The sequence below is a fragment of the Hypanus sabinus genome, chromosome 3 (genome assembly GCF_030144855.1).
Source record: "Hypanus sabinus isolate sHypSab1 chromosome 3, sHypSab1.hap1, whole genome shotgun sequence".
Taxonomy (NCBI): domain Eukaryota; kingdom Metazoa; phylum Chordata; class Chondrichthyes; order Myliobatiformes; family Dasyatidae; genus Hypanus; species Hypanus sabinus.
This window is the reverse complement of record NC_082708.1, coordinates 126,899,282-126,919,690: the sequence shown is the minus strand read 5'-3', so window position 1 is coordinate 126,919,690 and position 20,409 is coordinate 126,899,282. Positions and strand designations below refer to the sequence as shown.

General features: G+C 40.4%; 1 long non-coding RNA gene across 2 annotated transcripts in view; it reads right to left on the bottom strand.

Annotated features, from left to right (window-relative positions):
* Nucleotides 1-13,038: 13,038 nt before the first annotated feature.
* Nucleotides 13,039-20,409, bottom strand: part of LOC132391644 (uncharacterized) — a 33,759-nt gene continuing 26,388 nt past the window's right edge. For both annotated transcript variants that reach the window (XR_009511288.1, XR_009511287.1), the window contains exons 2-3: nt 15,152-15,268; nt 13,039-13,571 (exon numbers count right to left, since the gene is read on the bottom strand). This is a non-coding gene — a long non-coding RNA (uncharacterized LOC132391644). The remainder of the gene's footprint in view (nt 13,572-15,151; nt 15,269-20,409) is intronic.

The window sequence follows — 20,409 nt, the reverse complement described above, 5'->3', positions numbered from 1 at the left end:
TTTAATACAAGGTCAGGAGAAGATTCTCTAACGTTGTCATTAACTCTAACTGCAAACTCACACCATTAGAAGCACACCTCAGCTGTCAACAAGAGGGTGAAATTCAAAACAAGCTGGCAATTGACTAGGATTAGCAATCATTGCCTTTATCACATACCTGTGATCCTCCCTCTGTTCCAAAACATTTTCTTTAACCTTCAGTGGCTCTTTCATGACTCAAATCTGGATCCCCAAGTTAGTTCCAATAATGTAGGTAGACCAGCCAATGTGCCTGCTTTCACAGAACATAAAGGGGCACCAACACGTTGCCAATACAAAGAAAAATCTAAGCCTGAGTCCCTCCCCATTTTGGCCCACACTGCCACATGGACTCAAGTCATTAAAATTTATTAAATTTGTTGTTAATCTATCAATTTAGTAAGGTGATAGTGCCATACAACAAATGGAGAATGTGAAGACAGTGCGTGATCTCCTCACACACCAACAATGATCCATCCTACCATCATGGTCTTATAGATAGATGTTTTCACCATAGGTAGATTGATGCAGATAAAGTCTAAGTTATTTGTTCACATTGGCTCTCCAGTCTCCTTCCATAAGTACAGGCAACAAGATGTGTCTATCAGGGTTTGACCAAACCAACCAGTCGTAAACCATTTCTAATAGAAATTGTGTGACCCTACCTCACCAGTGTACACCTGTCTTCTTGCTACTTACAATTCTTTTAAGAATTTTTCAATACAGATAATGAAGTAATTCATCACTTGAGAGCGGGTGGGTTGGGGGAATTAACAGGAATTTTGTTTGGGTTGCTTGACCGGCACAACACTGTGGGCCAAAAGTCTTGTAATGTGCTGTAGATTTGGAGTCTGTACTGATGATACCTAGGATAGATCTGATTTGATTATGTAGCGATGCACTCCTATCTAAGACTTGGTCTAAATGGTGGAAGGGATGACATTCAGGTATGGTGATTACTAGGACATTAACTGAAATGATTAATTTTGAATATACCACTGTCGAACCGTGGCTTGATTAGTATGTGAGCCAGATCTTCAAACCATTATATTAGTCCCATAATATAAAGGAGAAGGATTTAAACTGACAGCAGGAATACGTGTGCTTTAAATGTGTCCTGTGTACAGCTTTGGCTACAATGGGATGAAACATCGACTGTTAGTTCATTTCCATGGATGACACCTAACCTGCAGAGTTTGTTTGATTTGTCTGGTTTTAATCATTTTATCTTCTTAGCATCTTTCACACAACTGAGTTGTTTTCTAGGCCACATCAGAAGATAATTATGATTTAACCACATTGGTATTATTGATGATAAGAGAAAAATGTATGTCTGGGTCTATCTTTTTGAAAGTCTCTATGTGCTTACTTCTGCTAAATATGCAAAAACAATCAGCTTCCAGTGACCTGAAAAAAATGCGGCTTTAACACCTGGAGTTCCAAAAGAAACGCATCAAATTAGCACATGGTTTGAGTTATAGAATAGAACGTGGTGCACAAAGAGTTGCTTTTTATGTTTAGTTGGTTATGTGGGGACGGATTAGGGAAGAACATATCTCACATTCTGAGTTTTTATGAGAAGGTAACTAAGAAAATTGATGAAGGCAGAGAAGCAGACACGCTTTACATTCTGTAGATTTTCGTTAGACAAACATTTTGACAAACTGGATCCAAAATTAGGATAGGAGGCAGAGAGTAGTGATGGGTGGGTATTGCTCTGATTGGAAATCAGTAACAACTGGATTAAGAGGTTTGGTGGTGGGATATTTGTTGTTCATAATTTATAAATGATGGATGAAAATTCAGGTCTTTTGATGAGTAAATATGCAGACTATTTGGAAATAGGTGGAGTATTATTTTGAGATGCAGTAGGACCTTCTGGCTCTTTAAGCAACGCCGCCCAGCAATCCCCCAGTTTAATGCTAGACTAATCACGGGACAATTTATAATGACAACCAACTTACCAACCAATATGTCTCTGGACTGCAAGAAGAAACCAGAACACCTGGAAGAAACCTGCACGGTTATGGGGAGAACCTAAAACCTCCTTACAGGAGGTGGCAGGAATTGAACTGGGTCAACTATACTAAAAAGCATTGTGCTAACCACTACACTACCGAGTGGTAAACAAGAAAGTTGTCTACAGATACAGTAGGACATAGATTATCTGAAGAATTGGGCTAATCAATAACAGATGGAAGTTAATTTACACGTATGAGATAATGCACTTTGGGGAGTCAAATTCTGTTTGAACATACAAAATAAGTGATAAGGACCTGAGGAGCATTGATATACAGAGACATTGAAGGGTAAGTCCACAGCTTGCAGAAAGTGGCAACACAGATAGATAGGCTTTTGAAAAAGACATTTGGTATGCAAGCCTTTGTCAGGTTGATGCACCATCAATAACTCACACTGAGACATAAGGCGAGATATCGGCTTTTATTGACTGGAAGAAGGAACCAGGAGTGACTGTCTATCATACAATGTCCTGGAGACTGAGGCCGAGCGTCAGGCCTCAGATCTCCTTTATACAGGGGCCTGTGGGAGGAGCCACAGGAGCAGTCAGCAGGGGGCGTGTCCCGACAGGCACATAGTTCACCACACAGGTTGAGGCATAAAGCTTAAGAGTTGGGAGATCAGGATGCAGTTGTACTGCACTTATTGTATTGGGTACATTTCTGGTCACCACACTACAAGGGTGAGTGCAAAAGGGATTCACCAAGAAGTAGTCAGAAATGGAAGTCTGTAGTTATATGGGGTGATAGGACAGGCTAGGATCATTCTCACTGGAGGCTGAGGGATTATCTTATAAATGTTTATTAAATTAGGAGGGCTTTTTTTCCAGGAGAGCGGAAAATTGAACTAAAGGGTACAGGTTGAAGTTGAGAGGAAAGAAATTTAAAGGAAATCTAAGAGGTATATATTTTACAGATATGGTAGTATCTTGAAAAGCTGTCAGAGGAGGTGGTGACGCAGGTACAATTACAACATTAAAATGTATCTGGATGGGTACTTGAATAGGAATGGCAGGGAGAAATAAGAAACATTAGAAACACTAGAGATTTTGCAGATGCTGTAAATTCAGAGCAACACAGAAGATGCTGGAGGAACTCAACAGGTCAGACAGCATCTATGGAAACAGAAGAGTTGACGTTTTGGGCTGAGACCTTTCACCAGGACTGGATTGGAAGGAGGAAGATGTCAGAATAAGAATGTGGAGGGAGGGGAAGGAGGACTTGCTAGAAGGCGACAGATGAAGCCTGGTGGGTGAGGAAGTATACAGTAAGAAGTTGGAAGATAGGGCTGGAGAAGAAAGAATCTGATAGGAGAGGAGGGTGGATCATGGAAAAAGGGGGAGGGTAACCAGGGAAGGTAATAGGCAGGTAAGGAGAAAGGGTAAGATGCCAGAGTGGGGAATAGAAGAAGCGAGAATGGGGAGGGAAAAAAAATTAACAGAAGGAGAAATTGATGTTTATGCCATCAAGTTGGAGGCTACCTAGACAGAATACAAGGTGCTGCTCCTCCAGCGTGAGAGTAGCCTCGTTGTGGCAGAAGAGGAGGCCATGGACTGGCATATCAGAACTGAAATGGCGACAAAAGTTAAAATGTTTGGGCCCCAGGAAATTCTATTTTTTTGCGGACAAAGTGGAGGTGCTCAGCAAAGCAGTCACCAAAGCTATTGATGTCTTTGCATTTCAAAATTTGCAGTATATCTCCTTTATAATGATATTTAGCCATTTCACCTCTGCAGTCTTCTATGTTTGCAAATTCCATAATGTCACTGTACTCTAGGAAAGAAATTTCTCTTCATCTCATTTCCAAATCTCTTGCCTTGTAACCTGAGATATGGCACTTTATTCTTGTTGTCATAGCCAGGGGAAACATACTCCCTATGCTCACTTTGTCTAGCCCTTATAGAATTTTGTAAATTTCAATGAGATCCCCTCTTATTCATCTAAGCTCCAGTGAACCATACAATTTGTCTGGACATAACATTAGCTTGGACTTGTACTGATAATTCATTTCACCAGGGAACCTCGACTTATAAGTTAGCAACAGAAGAGCATGCTGACCGAAGGATGTTTCTATAACGAGAATTCATGCAGCATTCACCTACAGTCAATGGCATGGTATCGATTGTCGAGAAATCTTTCTAAGATCCAGCCATCTTTGTAGTAATTCTTTTGCATGTACTAATGTCTGCTGCTATTATCCATGGTAACTAGCACTTGTGTCATCATCAAGCAGTTTGAGCAGCCAATCACACTAATGAATGCTAAAGCAAAAAAAGCAAGAAACAAAAAGCACTGTTTTTAATGAAATTATAAAATGTTATAGGGAACGTGGAAATAAAGCTAGGGACACATTGGGGTAGAAGATAAAACAGCATAAATAAACTTTTTATATTAGAAATCCTTATTTTCAATATTCTTCATCTGAGCAAGTTTTAAAAACAAAAACATTTTAATAGTTATAGAGTTTGTTAGCAGTTTCAAAGGTACAGTTAATGTCAGAAATGTATACAATATACATCCTGAAATGCTTTTCTTCACAAGAAAGATTATTCAGTCTATTTCATAAGTAGCTTAAACTCTCTGCTAAATGTCATGATCCTAAAATTAGCTGCATCATATCAGAACATTGGAATCAGAGTAGCAGTAGGATGTATGGTTCCTTAAGTTTGCTCTGCCATTTAATAAAATTATGACTGCCCCAAACTTGGCCTCAAGCTATACTTTCCTAGAAGAATTCAGCAGGTTAAGCAGCAGGATCTTATGAAAGGTCTCAGCTGAAAACGTCAACTGCTTATTCCTCTCTATAGATGTTGTCTGACCTGCTGAGTTCCTCCTGTATTGCACTAGAATTCCAGCATCTTCACAATCTCATTTGTTTGTGCCTCTATTTTTCTTCCTCTTTCACATAATCCTTTGTCCCACATAAACCAAGACCTGTCAATCTCTAATTTCAACATATTCCATGATTTGGCCTCCACAGCTCTCTGCAGAAGGTCCAAAGATTCATGACTGTTGAGAGAAAATCCTCCTCATCTCCATCTTAGGTGACTCTTTACCATGTCAAGCCTTGCCAGAATTTTATTGATTTCAATAAGATTACTTCATTCTTCTAAACAGTAATGAACACAAGCTTCATCTGCTCAGCCATTCCTCATAAGATTATACTTTCATCCCAGCACACAACTGATTAAACATTGTATGAACTACTTGTATCTGTATCCTCAGTAAAATACGGAGACCAAAACTGTTTACAGCACTTCAGGTATAATCTCACCAATTCAACTAAACAGCTGTTTGGAAAAAATTACATAATTTTATATCTGACTCTTTCACAATAAAGAACAACATTTAATAGCTTTTATCACTTGCTTAGACTGCATGCTAGCTTTCCTTACAAAACCCAAATCCCTCTGTACAGCAGCAATCTGTTGTCGCTTTACTTTTAAACAGTTTTCTGTTTTCCCTACCAAAGTGATAACCTCAGTTTTCTCACATTAATGTTAATTGGTTTATTATTGTCACATGTACCAAGATACAGAGAAAAGCTTTGTTTTGCATACCTTTTTACAGATCATTTTGAAACATTAGTACAAAAAGAAAAGCAGAATGTAGAACATAGTGTCACAGATATAGAATGCAATTCAGGTAGACAATAAGATGCAAGAGCCCTGACATGGTGCATAGTGAGGTCAAAAGTTCATCTTTATTGTACAAAAGAACTGTTCCAGAGTCTTATGACAGCAGGTTAGAGTCTGGCCTGGAACCTGCTGATGTGTATTTTAAAGCTTTTGTGTCTTCTTCATGATGAAAGGGGGAGAAACAGAAAATGTCCAGGGTTGGAGTGGGGTGGAGGGGTGTAGGGTTCTTTGATTATATTCATTGCTTTCCTAATATAGTGGAAAACATTGGCCGAGCTCATGGAAGGGAGATTGGCTTTCTTGATGGATTTGCCCACTCATTTAACTTATATTTGCTCCTTTGCAGATTCTTTGCATCTCCCTCACAGTTGGAGAGAGTTGCTTGTGGAGTTTAGGTGCCATTTTTAAAAAGCAGGCAGAGTCTGTCGGGGTTGGTTGTGGAGCGGGAGATTTTGGAGTCAGTTGGAGACATTTCCTTGTGGACCTTTTATGGGCCAGTTTTAAAAAGCAAGAGGGACCTGTTGGGACTAGTTTGCAGAGCAGGAAATTCCTAGGGTTAATAGTAACTAGGGTTAGTTATCAAGGGCAAATAAAAAGAAGAGAAGTTTAAGCTGTGGTCATTATTGGAATCAGAATCAGATTTATTATCATCGGCATGTGACAAGAAATCTGTTAACTTAGCAGTAGCAGCTCAATGCAATACATAATACAGAAGAGAGAGAGAAATAAATAACATAAAAATAATAAATAATCAAATAAATCAATTACAGTATACATATATTGAATAGATTTAAAAAAACGTGCAAAAACAGAAATACTACATATTTAAAAAGAAAGTCGGGTAATGTCCAAAGATTCAATGTCCATTTAGGAATCAGATGGAAAAGGGGAAGAAGCTGTTCCTAAATCACTGAGTGTGTGCCTTCAGGCTTCTGTACCTCCTACCTGATGATAACAGTGAGAAAAAACATGTCCTGGGTGTTGGACGTCGTTAATAATGGACGCTGCCTTTCTGAGACACCACTCCCTGAAGATGTCCTGGGTAATTTGTGGGCTGGTACCCAAGATGGAGCTGACTAGATTTACAACCTTCTGCAGCTTCTTTCGGTCCTTTGCAGTATCCCCTCCATACAAGACAGTGATGCAGCCTATCAGAATGTTCTCCATGGTACATCTATAGAAGTTTTTGGGTGTATTTGTTGACATGCCAAATCTCTTCAAACTCCTAATGAAATAGAGCTGCTTTCTTGCCTTCTTTAGAACTAGATCGATATATTGGGACCAGGTTAGATCCTCAGAGATCTTGACACCCAAGAACTTGAAGCCGCTCACTCTCCACTTCTGATCCCTCTATGAGGATTGGTATGTGTTCCTTCGTCTTACTCTTCCTTAAGTCTACAATCAGCTCTTCCGTCTTACTGACATTGAGTGCCAGGTTGTTGCTGCGGCACCATTCCACTGGTTGGCATATCTCACTCCTGTATGCCCTCTCGTCACCACCTGAGAATCTACCAACAATGGTTGTATCATCAGCAAATTTATAGATGGTATTTGAGCTATGGCTAGCCACATAGTCATGTGTATATAGCGAGTAGAGCAGTGGGCTAAGCACATACCCCTGAGGTGCACCAGTGTTGATCGTCAGCGAGGAGGATATGTTATCACCAATCTGCACAGGATTGGCCTAGTGTTAGAATGGTCAGGCTTTGGCTCAACATGCTTTCGCAAGAACAGGCATAGGCTAGAACTTAAGTTTGACAAATTAGTGGCAAAATAAGTTTATGCAAGATGGTAGTTCAGCTAGCGGGATGTTCTTCCTGTGAGATATGGGATTTCAGGTTACCTAACAATCTCGCTGAAGACTACATCTGCAGGAAATGCACCCAAAATCAGCTCATGACCAACAAAGTCAAGGAACCGGAGCTGGAGTTGTATCCCCTCAGGACCATTTGCAAGGCTAAAAACATCATAGATGAGTCTTTTACTGATGTGATGACTGATGCACCATCAATAACTCTTGGAGACGTGAGGCGAGATATAGGCTTTTATTGGCTGGAAGAAAGAACAAGCAGCAATTGACCACCACACTGCACCCTGGAGACTGAGGCCGGGGCAGTGTCTCCAATCACCTTTCTACCGGGGTCCGTGGGAGGAGCCACAGGAGCAGTCAGCTGGGGGGGGGGGGGGGGGGGGGGCATGTCCAGACAGGTATATCAGGTATATGTAGTTCACCACAATGACACCCAGAGTGTGCACTTCATATTGTAGATGGGTGATCAGCCTGAGAAGTAATAGCAGTAACTACTCAGTGCAGGGTTCCCCTACGGCCATTCCCCTCAGCAATAAGTACGCCCCTTTGTATATGGCTAGGGGTATGATGTACAAAGGCACAGCAGCAACAACCAAGACAGTGGCATTATGGCCTGCTCCGAGGCTCAGCAGGGAAGAGTAAAGTCAGGCACAGCAGTCTTGATAGAAGACTCAATAGTTAGTGGGACAGACAGCAGATTCTGTGGCTGCAAAAGAGAAGGATTGTGTGTTGCCTCCGAGGTGCTAGGGTCCAGGATGTCTCACAGTGGCTGCAGAAGATTCTCAAGAAGTAGGGTGAGATGCCAGAGGTCGTGGTGTACATTGGCATTAATGGCATGGTAGAAAGGGGGAAGTGGACCTGCGCAGTAAGTATAGGCAGTTAGGGGGGAGACTGAAGAACAGGAGCTTCAAGTTTATAATCTCTGGATTACTCCCAATACCACATGCTAGTCAGGGCAGCAATAAGATGATAATAAAGATGATTAAGAGGCTGAGGAATTGGTGCAAGGGGAAGGGTTTCAGACTTCTGGATCATTGGGATCTCTTCTGGGGAAGATATGACATGTACAAAACAGACAGGATACACCTGAACCTGAAGGGGTCCTATATCCTTGTGGGCAGGTTTGCTAGAGCTATTGGGGAGGTGTTGGAAATTAGGTATATTTGTAAAAACAGCTTGAGCCACTTGTCTGCCTCATTGTCTTATTTTATTGGTAGAAATCTTTTAGTGATTATTCTAGATCAAAATACAAAAAGTTGCAAGTATTTTTATTTGTCAATTTAAAAGTGAAACAATTGTGATGTACAAATAGTGACCATTACACAAGAAATGCATATTTCATATTACATAACAGTGATGAGACAAAGGTACATAGATATTAAAAGTTGTACAGTGGTATAACCAGCCAGGATGCTCTCTCTGGGGCTCCCGTAGAAGTTCTTTAGGATTTGGGGGCCCATGCTGAACTCCTCAGTCACCTGAGGTGGTAGAGACACTTCTGTTTTTTTTGCCACAAAGCTGGAGTATACAGTTCGGGTGGGATCATTGGCGATGTGTATATTGAGCAACTTGAAACTACTCCCCCTCTCAACTGCAGACCCATTGATGTTGATCAGGTTGAGCGTGTAGTTCACAATCAGGTCTTTTGTTTTTTGGACGTTATATAGTACAATCTACAGAGATTCTAGCACTGATCCTTGGGGAACACTGGTCACAAACCTCCTGTAACAAAAACACCCTTCTACTACTACCTTCTATCTTTTATGACCAAACCAATATTGGATCCAATTTACCAACTCATTGTGGATTCTATGTGACTTAACCTTCTGAACCAGTCAAAGGCTTTACTTAAGTCCATTTAGGCAACATCCACTGCTCTGTCCTTATTGATGATTTTTGTCACATCCTCAAATAATTAAAATCAAATTTGTCTATCGTTCCACCCCAGCATCAAGCTTTACTGACTATCCTATTACAAATGTTTGTAGTTGCATGCTTTTCCAAATGCGAATAAGGCCTAAGAACCTTCTCTAATAATTTCCTTATTACTGACGTAATGCCCACTGACCTATAATTTCTTGATCTGTCCCTATTGCCTTTTTTTTTGCAAATGAAGAGACATTGGCTATTCTCCAGTCTTCTGACTCCTTGCCTGAGCTTAAAGCGGATGCAAAGGTCTTCGTCAAGGCCAACAATCTCCACCCTCACTTCCTTCACTAGCCTGAGATAGATCCCATTAGTCCCTGGGGGCAGCTACATTAATTTTGTTCAAAATTACCAACAGCTCCTTTTCCTTAATATTGATATATGCCAGGATATTAAAAATGCTTCTTGCTTTCACTATCTCTATGCTCTCTCCTTGGCGAACTGATGTTAAGTACCCATTAAGAACCATACCAACTTCCACTGGCTCAAGCATTAATTCCTCCCTTTGTGCTTGAGTGGACCTACCCTTTTTGTAACTACCCTCTTGCTCGTAATATAACTAGGCTTGGGATTGTGCTTAATCCTACTTCCCTAGGATATTGTATTGCCCTTTTACATAAGAACATAAGAGATAGGAGCAGGAGTAGGCCAATCGGCCCCTCAAGCCTGCTCCGCCATTCAACAAGATCATGGCTGATCCAATCTTAACTCTAGTTATCACCGAATCCCATAAGGCAACAGTGCCAATCAACAGGGCACCATGCCACCCATTTTATTTTATTATTCATCCCGCCCAAACCCATGTGATCACCCGGGGCGGGGGGGGGGGAACGATTTGCCAATTGAGGAGAAAAAATCTGAAAAATTCCGTTCCGACCCATCCAGGCTATCGAAAACTGGCCCAGGAGATCACATGGCTGATCTAAACCTAGCCTCATGTCCACTTACCTGCTCACTCACCGTATCCGCTAATGCCATTTTTATCCAGGAAAATGTCTATCTTAATTTAGTCCTCTTAATTTATTGTTTTCTGCTTTATTTCTGTTCCTCAAGGATCTTGTCTGATTTCAACTCCTAAATCTTACATGAGCTTTTTTCCCCTTGACAAAACTTAAAATTATCCGTTGGCAACCAAAGTCCTGAACCCTGTGATCTTTATGTTTCATCTACATAGGAACATACTGGTTTTAAATTCTAACCAACTAGCCTTTAAAGGATTGCCACATGTTATTTGTGAATTTGTCCTCAAACAGTGGCTTCTATTCTACTTTCTCTGGTCCTTTCCTAATCCTGGTGCATAAAGTTCTCCAATTTAGTAGTTTCACTAGCTTATCCTTGCCCACAACAATCTACGATTACTACTCCCAACATGATCACCCACTGAAACTTCAATCACTTAGTCAAGTTCATTCTAATATCAGGTTTAATAGGCCCCATCCCTAATTGGATTATCTGCATATTGTTTTAAGGAACCCTTCTTGGTGCTTCTAACAGATTATGGCTCATCTAAGCTCCTGGAAGGAATGGAGTTTCAGTCAATACTGAGAATGTTAAAATCACCCACTAGAATAATGTTGTTAATTTACACTTTTCCATGCTCTACCTGTATATCTGTCCCTCTAATTCCTGGGAGGCCTAAAGTATAAGTGATTGAAGACTCTACCATAGTGATTGCACCTTCCTTTCTCCTAGGTTCTTTGTATACAGCCTTGCTGGGTAAGCCTTCTGTTAAGGATCTGGCCTGAACACTGGGTCAAAGGGCCTCTGCTGATCTGGATCATGACAGCCCTTAATTTCTGCATTCTTTCACCTGGCCATGTGGGTTTTGATCCAGCCCCCTTCCTTATTGGACGTGCCAATTACCCACTTATCTCCTCACTACCACCCACCTGTTTCTGTTTTCACTCATTACCCGGTCCATTTAAACCCTGCCTTGACTCACATTCTCTGCTAGTTTGTCTCAGCTCTGACCTGAGTTATTCCAGCCTGCCATTGTGACTGCTGCCAACTGATTTTGCATGTTTTGGAACCTGATTTTTGCCTGTGTGCTCTGGATTGTCTGCCCTTGCTGGACTGCCTTTCCCAAGTAAGACCTCCATCTGCCATTCTGGATTTGTGCCTGCCTCCTGTTTTTGAAAGACTGTTGCCCTTGTGCTCCCTAATAAATCCTGGTAAAAGAGCATTCATTGGTCTGCACTTGAGTCCTACTGTAACCTGATCTAACCTGACACCTTCATTGGCGTCCTCACTTAGTGCAACAGTGAAATTCTCCCTAATCAGTAATACAACTCCCCTATCTCTTGTATACCCTTCACTGTCACTCCTGAAACATCTATACACTGCCATATTGAAATGCTAGTCCTGCCTTTTTCTCAACAAAGTTTCTATAATGGCCACAGTGTATTTCTTGCATTAAAGGAAATGCATTGATTATCATTACTACCATGTTCATTATCTTAGTTCTGCCTGTTTTTTTTCATTAGACATATTTAATATTGATAAGAGATGGGAACAGAATTAGGCCATTTGGGCCTATCAAGTATGCCATTTCATCATGACCAATCCAATTTTCCTCTCTGCTCTAATCTCCTGCATTCTCCTCGTATCCCTTCATGCCCTTACCATCAACCTCTGCCTTAAACAGAAAGACTTGGCCTCCACAGCCGCCTATAACTAAGAATTCCACAGATTCACCGCTCTCTGACTAAATAAATTCCTCATCTCCATTCTAAATGGGTGTTCCTCTATTCTGAGGCTGTGTCCTCTGGTCTTAGATCCTCCTACCATAGGAAACAGCCTCTCCACATCTATTCTTTCAAGGACTTTCAATATCCAGTAGGTTTCAATAAGATCACCCCTTGTTCTTATGAATTCTAGTGAATACAGGCCCAGTACTTTATATAACAAGCCAATCAATCCTGTAATCATTTCTGTGAACCTCTTCAGTTTCAGCATATTTTTTCTAAGATGGGTCCAGAACTATTCCCAATACTCCCAGTAAGGTCTCATCAGTGCTTTACAAAGTCTCCACATTACGTCCTTGCGATTATGTTCTAGTCCTCTTGAAATGAATGCTAACATCACATTTGCCTTCCTCACCACAGACTCAACCTGCAAATTAACCTTCTGGGAATCCTGCACAAGGACTCCCAAATCTCTTTGTGCTGCATTTTTTTGGATTTTCTCTTCAGTTACAAAATGGTCAATCCTTTTGTTTCTTCTACCAAAATGCATGACCATACACTTCCTGACACAGCATTTCCATCTGCCACTTCTTTGTCCATTCTCCTAATCCAAGTCCTTCTGTAGTCTCACTATTTCCTCAAAACTACCTGCATCTCCTCCTATCTCCATATCATCTGCAAACTTTGCAACAAAGCCATCAATTCCATCACCCAAATCATCAGCATATAACAAAAGAAGAATTGGTCCCAACACAGACCACTAGTCATCAGCAGCCTGCAAGAAAAGGCTCCCTTTATTTCCATATTCTGCCTCCTGACAATCAGTCACTACTTTTACCCATGCTAGAATCTTTCCTGCAATAAAACCTTCCCCTGAAATCTCCATCGGTTGTCTACTAATCCTGTATTCAAACCCACCAACCCTGCTCCCCCTCTCACTGCCACACTAGTTTAAATCCTCCCACGTAACACCTTTCTTGCAAGGATATTGTGGCCCCTCCAGTTTCAGTGTAACCCTTACTTACTACACAGCACAGGCAGTAATCCCAAGACAATGACCCTTGAGAGCCTGGTTTGTAACTATTTGCCTAACCCCATCATTTTCTCTGCAGCACTTGTTTCTCTTCCAGCTCAAATCATTCATATCAATATGGATCATGGCCTGTGGATGCCCCCACTCCCCTTTCAGAATGCCCTGTACCTACTCGGAGATATCTTTGACCCTGACACTAGGGAGCCAACACAGTATCCTGGATTCTATGAATAATAGCAGAAAAACAGTGCAACTTGTTCAGAAATTACCAAGACCTGATTGTCTTTAAAAAGTCAGGTCTTCAACCAGTAACTTACAAGAGTCATGAGTGAAGAAATGTGCTCAGTTCTGAGGTCCATCTGCTTCTACAGTAGGGGATAATACTGGAGACAAATGTATCCAATGAGATGGGTATTACTTGATTCCATTTCCAACACTGGTCATCTAACAAATAGAGGCATCAAAAACAATTAATTGGCTCTCTTATGCAAAGAAAATGGCTGGTTTGTTTGCTCTTCCCCCATATTGAAAGTAAGCATCATACTGTATATTCTTGCTCTTTGAAGCAGGCAAACATAAGGCCCACATCCATATATGCCCACTAATGATGGCTGAATCCAATTGAAAATGTAGTCCCCGTATAACCAGAATTTGTGATTAGGAACTTTCATCAGGTGAGAGAATAATAGCTCGAGAAACCAATTGAATTCCAAGCATGGGATTTTGGAAAAATGGACTAAAGCATTAGTCTCGTGTCAGCTTTACAACAGGGGAAAGGAGTAAATGTATGGCTTTCCTGCTTCATATACTTCCACAGTCAGAGAAGCAAAATCATATGTCTACTGTTCTGACCCTGGATCAACTATTTCTTATTATTCAAACTAACTTCAGAATTCAATCCTTCGCATTGCAGTTAGCCGTCAATTTCTTCATGATGTAATTCAAATAGTTATTCTACACCAACAACTAACTTGATGAAGGAAGAGAGACATTTTTATTCTATGCTAGGAACAAAAACTGCAAATAATAAACACATAAGCACTGTCTTACAACTGAAGTCCATACTCCATCATAACTAATGGGATACTAAGCATTTATATTATTTAAGTAATAGGTAGATTAACATTGCGTTATGCAGACATTATTCATTTTTCAGAGCTCTGGCAATATAAAGATTCATAATAAAATTTTGTAGATTACAGAAGATTATCAGTCAAGGTAAACAACTGGTGGTGTGTTCTGTGCTTTGGAATGCAGCCTTGAAAGAACACATAATCTTAAATAACAAATTACTGAAAAATCAATCAACAAGTGTTTCAGATTAAACTGTAAATTTTCATTCATTTCCTAGAACTGCTGGGTTAAGCAATTACATCTTGGCTCCCCTGCATGTGCACTTTTCTATCCAAACATACAGAATGTAAAAAAAAACGTGAATGTTCTGTGCTAATGCCAAAATCAACCAAGGTATTATCTGGCCAATGTCTGTTATCAAGAGATGGAGAATAGATGACTTTATCCCTTTTGGAGTTTTTAAAGAGGCTGCTGTTTGCATGAAAGAAACACAAGCAAGACTTTGACTCTGGAATAATAACAGAATATCCAATGAGAACACAGCAATGTAAGGGATGTCTGACAGATGGCAAAATAATAGTTTGTGCCTGCACAGGAGCAAATCTGTTAAGTTAAATCCAGCAGTCTTAAAAAAAAATAGAAAATAATTACTGTCCTTTAGTGTAGTGGCATTCACAGTTTCATTCACATAAGCATTGGTTTCTATATTACTCAGGTATTACAGATTATCATAGGTTCAGCTTCATCTTCAGTTACTGCTTATTCAGTAACTATTATTAATATTATTAATAACCAGACTATAATTAACATTGTGAGAGGTAAGTCACATTTTTCTTAATGCATTAGGTGACTTTGCAGTTAAATCTCACTTTACCATTAACTCCTCAATTAAATATTCTTTACTTAATTCATAGGGCCATAACACCACGAAGATGTAGCATTTAACTGACCTTTTCATTGTCGTAGATTCATTTCTATGTAATAATTTAACCGTTTCAACATTTGTGGTATGCATGGGTTGATTTTATTCTGATGAAGATGTTTCAGTGAATTAATCAGAGCTTCATCTGTGAATCCAAACACACAAGATGGTAAAATGTGATTTAACAAACACACAATATTATGGGTAATGTATCAATTACAGAAGTCAAGATTCTATAATTATACTGAAACTGCAGTGACAATATCAGCTATGCTCTCAAACAAGAAAATTGCCTTTTAAAATGCCTGCCTATGCTAATAGGGCTGTTTTAATTTCCCCCAAGTTAAAATATTTAACTAGTAAGTTGCTCAAAGTGTGATCTGATAAAGGTATGGCAGGGATTGGGATTTTAGTGAATGATGGGATCAAAGTTTTCCTTCAACCAGATCAGTTGAAACATTAAGTGTCAGGAGAAAATGGTGAAGAATGAATGAATTAGTGTCAAATTAGAAAGAAATAAAGAGTGTATCCAAAGGGAACATAATGTAGATGCAGGAATGGGACTCTGTAGCTAAAACTGAGTCCCATTCCTATATTAGTTTAAATTCTAAATACTATAGATGGATATCTGAAATAAAAACAGAAATGCTGGAAAGCCTAAACAGATCAGCAAGACATGAGGAGAGGATCATAGTCAACTGATGGATATTATACTTGGATTTCCAGAAGGCATTGATAAGGTGCTGGATGAAAGATTCATCCATTAGATAAAGATACATCGAGTTTGGAGTAATGTATTGACATGGATAGAGGATTGTTTACCCAATAGAAGGCAATGGGATAAATCGGTATTTCTCTTATTATCGATCAGTGGAGAGTGGAGTGTTGCAGGATTGGTGCTGGACTGTTCTCAATATACATTAATGATTTGGAAGAGGAGTCTGAGTGTAGCATATGTATGTTTGCTGATAACACTAAACTGAGTGGAAAAGCGAATTGTTAGTTGGATGCATAGATGAATTAAGTGAGTGGCCAAGGATCTGGCAGATTGAGTACATTGTTGGTAAGTGCAAGGTTATTCACTTTGAAAGGAAAAAAATAGAATATCAATTATTTAAATAGTGAAAGATTGCAGCATGCTATCATGCAGAAGGATTTGGGAGCGATTGTGCATGAAATGCAAAAGATTACTTTGCATGTGTAACAAGTTATCAAGAAGGTAAATGAATGTTAGCCTTAATTGCTAAAATGATTGAATTTAAGAGCAGGGAGGTTATGCTGCAACTGTACAGGGTACTGGTTAGGCTGTGCTTAGAGCACTGCATACCATTTCCTTGAGAAAAGATATGCAGGCTTTAGAGGCAATGCAAAGGTGCACAAGTTGATTTTTGGAGGAGAGTTCAAAGTACATTTATTATCTATGTATGTATTACCATATACTACCATGGAATTTATTTTGAGGAGGTCAGCCTATGTGGAGAGATTTAATCATCTGGGACCCTACTCACTGGAATCCAGAAAAATGAAAGGAAATCTTAAAATAGAGGAATAGATAATACTGTCGTAAGGGGACAGGAGGCTGGACCCAAGTGCAGGACACAGGCACTGAAGTACTAGGGGCAGGATGGGAACAACTAAACAATAGACAAGATGTGGTGACCGTGGTGTGTGTGAGGGACGTGATAGTCAAGGTGATTCTGGGGTTCCGGGAGGATCCCAGAGTTCAGGCAAGGCAGGATCCTGGAGTTCACTGGGTGGGCTGCATAACTCCTGGGCAGGAACACAGGGTCCTGGGCAGGTCACAGGACACCTGGGTAGGTTGTGGGGCACAACCCATCAGCAGCGATGGATAGGTAGGGGCAGAGTGCTCTGGGCAGGCCGCATAACTCCTAGGCAGGGTCCAGACCTCCCAGGCAGGAACACGGGGGCCTGAGCAGGTTGCGGGGCACAACCCATTGGCACTGAGGGATGGAAAGGGGCAGAGTCCCCCGCCAGGCAATGGCAGTCCGGCCAGGCTTGCCCGATGGAGGCGAGGGATAGGAAAGGAACTAGGTCCAGGGTGACTACCAGACTTACTCAAAGAACTCGTCTTTAACGAGGGGAACTTCAAGCCAGGGCAACCGGATGACCGCCCCAACTCCACTCAGTCCCAAAACCCCCTATATACACCGCCAGCCGATGGGCATCAGGTGCGCCTCCTTGAGCCTCAACAAACCACGATGATCCACAGGTGTGACTAATTGGGCTCAAGGGTGAAAGGGGGGATGGCTACAAGACCCAGAGTCCGTGGACCGGATCAAGATCCGGAATGCGGGCTCCAGACCAGACCATAACAAATACAGAGGCAGAGAAGTTGTTTCCAGGAGTAGGTGAGGCTAAAACTAGAGGACAGAGCCTCAAGACTCAGGAGTAGATTCAGGATGGAGATAAGGAGGAACTGATTTTGCCCATGAGTAGTAAATCTGTGGAGTTCTCTGCCCAGGGAAGCAGTAATTGCTACACAATAGAATCAGTTAAAGACACTTCCCAAAGGACAGTCAAACAATCAATGTGCAAATATTTTTTTTAAAAAGCAATAAATATCAAGAATATAAAATTAAGAGTCCTTGAAAGTGAGTCCGTAGATTATGGGAACAGTTCGGTGAAGGGGCACATGAAGTTGAATGAAGTTAGCCCCTCTGGTTCAAGAACCTGAGAGCTGAAGGATAAAAACTGTTCATAAACCTGGTGGTGTGAGTCCTAAGGCTCCTGTACCTTCCTAATGATGCCAGTAAGAAGAGAGCTTGGCCTGGATGGTGGGGGTACTTAATGATGAATACTACTTTCCTGTGACAGCGCTCCACGTAGATATACTGAATGATGAGAAAGGCTTTACCCGTGATGGACAGTGCCAAATCCATCACTTTTTGCAGGCTTTTCCATTTAAAGGTTGGGATATATAAGTATTTGAATAGACAGGGCCTGATTATGGATAGTTATCATGGCTTTCTGCATGGCAGGTCATCTATAAACAATCTTTTAGAATTTTTTGAGGTTAATAGTAATATTGATGAAGGAAAGGCCATGAACTTTATCTATATGGGCTTTAGCAAGGCCATTGACAAAATCCTGCATGAGAGACTGGTCCAAAAGGTTCAACTTTGCATTCAGGATGAGGTTACCTCTCTATCTGGAGGCCTGTTCCTAATGGTGTGCCACAAGGATCAGTGTTGGGTTTATTGTTGTTTGTTATCTATATCAATGATCAGGCTGACTAATATGTTAAATTGGATCAGCAAATTTGCAGACAACACCAAGATTGGGGGCATAGTGGACAGTAAGGAAAGCTGTCAAAGCTTTTAGTGATCTGGACCAACTGGGAAAATGAGTTGAAAAATGGCACTGAAATTTAATTCAGGCAAGTGAGATGTTTCACTTTGGACAGATAACCAGGGGAAGATTGACATAGTGAACAGTAGGCTACCAGAGAGTGATATAACAGAGGTCTGGGAACACAGATCCTGCATTCCTTGAAAGTGGCATCACGGGTAGATACAATCATAGAAGGAGTTTTAGGCACACTGGCTTTCATAAATCAGAGTACTGAGTTTAGGAGCTGAGATGTTATGTTGAATCTGTGTAAAATTTCGGTGAGATCAAATTTGAAGTACTGTGTGCTCTTGTGACCAGCTACATACAGGAAAGATACCAATAAGACTGGGATAACAGGAAAAAAAAATTACAGGAATGTGGCTGGGACTTGAGGACAGAAGTTATTAGGAAAATTTGAATAGGTTAGGGTTTTTTCCCCTGGAGCACAGGAGAATGAGGTAAGACTTGATAGAGGTAAACAATTATGAAGGGTATAGGTAGGGTAAATACATCCAGACTTTTTGCCCTGAGGTTGGGTCATACACGAAAGGTGAATGATGATATATTTAAGGACAAACTGAGGGGGAGCTTTTTCACTTAGAGCATGTTACAAGCATGGAACAAGCTACCAGTGGAAGTGGTGGACGGGGGATCAGTTCTTACATTTAAGAGATGTTTTGATAAATACGTGGCTGAAAGGTTTATGGAAGGTTAAGGTCCAGAAGCAGGTCAAGGGCACCAGGCAGAATAATGGTTCAGCATGGACTAAGTAGGCTGAAGAGTGTTACTGCGCTCTGGTGCTCTATGACGCCAACTGGAAGAGTATCAAATCGGTGGAAGAAGCTTTGTTCTGTAAAAACTTGCTGGTCCTTCAGTGTAAGGAACTGTCCATAACAGAATGTTACCAATTGGCATATTCCAAGAAGCTGATTATATTCTGAAGTATGCATCTTAGTTTTTTTTTAAATCCATTGCAAAGTCTCTTTGATGAAAGACAACAGCATTAGGTGTTCATGGCCTTTAGAAGCTAGGATCTATGTAGCAGCCCTCTCAAACCTGGAGTTTTAGGGAAGGAAATCTCATGCCATGTTGATGTTATAAGAATGTTGTGTGTGAACATCATGGTTAGTCTACAATAAAGATAGATAATTGACCTGAAATGTATGAGTGTAAATAAATTTAAGTATGAATTATATGAATAAAGTATATTTTTAGAAAAAGTACCTTGACCACTTTTGATACGATTATAATTCCATTCTAAGTTAATGGCTAATACAATTTGCTCTGAATAACAATGAAACTGGATTGTATGGGTTTTAATTTTGGGTACCACACTATCCTAATTCTGTGCAAATGTATATAGTGATCACATCACAATTGAAGCAAGAAATCAATTGCCATGAAAATAACATAAAGGAAATTTACTGGGATGGTGTAGAATATAAAGGATTTCATATATGAAGGTTGGAGAAGTCATTGAGTTTTTTCTCTCAGCATATTTTTCCCACGTTTTCTCCATCTGGAATAGTGCTTTGCATTCATGTTTTATTGCTTTCTTTCCCTCTTTCATTTGCTACTATAACCATCCTATATCATGATGAAAGCATCAATTTCAAGGTCAATGTCAGATAACTTATGATAGCTAGTCTCTGTTCATGATTCCACTTCTGATGAAGGGTCACTGATTTGAACTATTCATTCTATTTCTCTTTCCAGAGAAGCTGTCCGATTTTCTGCTTTTGTTTCACTTTTAACAAAACTGACAACTACTGATCTGGAGGCAAAACATCTGAACTCTTAACAAATAACCAAATATATGGGAAACAGAGTCGAAGAGTAAGAAATAGAACAGGAAATAATCTACTGCAATAGCAGTGTATTTTTGTCAGAAAGATTAAGTGAAAGATATTCCATACAAATTGTGTACTCCAATGC